Genomic DNA, 1,873 nt, shown 5'->3' with positions numbered 1-1,873 from the left:
GATTTGAATATTCTATTTAATATAATTTGAGGTATTTCAGATTTATGATTGTTTTACTCTATTTATAATGCTTTCAATTTAATTTAAGATTTATTCCCTTTTTGCTTTGGTTAAGTAATTGGTAACACTTGAGTTATCAGACTCAGCAGCTGATTGAAAATTGGGAATTGCTGATTGATTTGGATCGCTCTAAAGCTAGTCTTTCCACAGGGGTTGACTAGGACTTGAGGATCAAATTGATTGGTCCACTTGACTTTTCTTTATTTAGTAAGGGTTAACTAAGTGGGAGCAATAACAATTCTCATCACACCTGATAAGGATAACTAGGATGGGATTTCCAGTTCTTATACCTTGCAAGAGATTTTTATAATCATTAATTTATTTTTCTTGTCATTTAAATTACTTGTTCCTTATTTCAAAAAACCCAAAAATATACATTTTCCATAACCAATAATAAATCATATTTCCCTTCAATTCCTTGAGAAGACGACCCGAGGTTTAAATACTTCGGTTATAAATTTTATTGGGTTTTGTTACTTGTGACAACTAAACTTTTGTACGAAAGGATTCTTGCTTGGTTTAGAAACTATACTTGCAACGCGATTACTTTTATAAAAATTCTTTACCGGAAGAAATCCAATCGTCAATGAGCCTTGGCTTCCTTTAGTTCTTGGATAGGGATTTCTTGAGTGGGTATTGAGCACTCAGAGGGTGTGCCAATACTAGCGTTTAACACCATCTCTTGTGGCTCTTTGGGCATTGAACGCTCATCATGCACCCCTTCACTAGTGTTAAATGCTAGGTTCCTTACTAAGTTGGGGGATGTCTTTGCTGGCGTTCAATGCCAGAGTCTTTGCCTGTTTGGGCATTGAACGCTCAGTGAGGGCTTCCTCACTGGCGTTCGACGCCAGGCTCTTGGCCAGTTTGGGTGTTGAATTCCCAGTGATGTCTTCCTCACTGGCGTTGAATGCCATCCCATTCTCTCCAGATTCGGCCTCTACCTCTATGGCGATGGCATTGCACTCTTCTCTTGGGTTTACTCTAGTGTTACTAGGAAGAGTGTCAGGAGGAGTCTCAGAGATTCTCTAGCTCAGTTGACCAATCTGTACCTCCAAATTTCTGATGGAGGATCTTGTTTCAGTTATGAAACTATGAGTGGTCTTAGAGAGGCTGGAGACTAGAATGGCTAAGTTAGAAAGGCTCTGCTTAGGAGCCTCCGTATTCCCTTGAGAAGATGGGAATGGTGGCCTGTTGTTGAACCTATTCTGGTTCCTTCCACCTTGATTATTGAAGCCTTGCTGAGGCTTCTGTTGATCCTTCCATGAAAGGTTAGGATGATTCCTCCATATAGAGTTGTAGGTGTTTCCATATGGTTCTCCCATGTAATTCACCTCCTCCATTGTGGGTTGATCAGGATCATAAACTTCTACTTCAGAAGAAGCTTCCTGAGTGCTGCCAGTTACAGCTTGCATTCCAGTCAAATGCTGAGAGATTATGTTGACCTACTAGGTCAAGATCTTGTTCTGAGCCAATATGGCATTTAGAGTATCAACTTTAAGAACTCCTTTCTTTTGAGGGATCCCATTGTACATAGGATTTATCTCAGAAGTGTACATGAATTGGTTGTTTGCAACCATCTCAATGAGTTCTCTTGCTTCTGCAGGCGTTTTCTTCAATTGGAGTGATCCACCTGCAGAGCTGTCCAATGATATTTTGGACATCTCAGATAGACCATCATAGAAAATTCCTAAGATGGACCATTCTGAGAGCATGTTAGGAGGACATCTCTTGATCAGTTGCTTGTATCTTTCCCAAGCTTCATAGAGGGATTCACCTTTTTTTGTCTGAAGGTTTGAACTTCTACTCTGATTTT

At 39.8% G+C, this 1,873-nt stretch overlaps 1 non-coding gene across 1 annotated transcript; it reads left to right on the top strand.

Annotated features, from left to right (window-relative positions):
* Positions 1-1,765: 1,765 nt before the first annotated feature.
* LOC112780946 (small nucleolar RNA R71) lies at positions 1,766-1,873 on the top strand. Its single transcript, XR_003191751.1, has one exon. It is a non-coding gene; the product is annotated as a small nucleolar RNA R71 (small nucleolar RNA).

This window comes from Arachis hypogaea, chromosome 19 (genome assembly GCF_003086295.3).
Source record: "Arachis hypogaea cultivar Tifrunner chromosome 19, arahy.Tifrunner.gnm2.J5K5, whole genome shotgun sequence".
In the NCBI taxonomy this organism is placed as follows: domain Eukaryota; kingdom Viridiplantae; phylum Streptophyta; class Magnoliopsida; order Fabales; family Fabaceae; genus Arachis; species Arachis hypogaea.
This window is presented reverse-complemented; position numbering and strand designations above follow the sequence as displayed.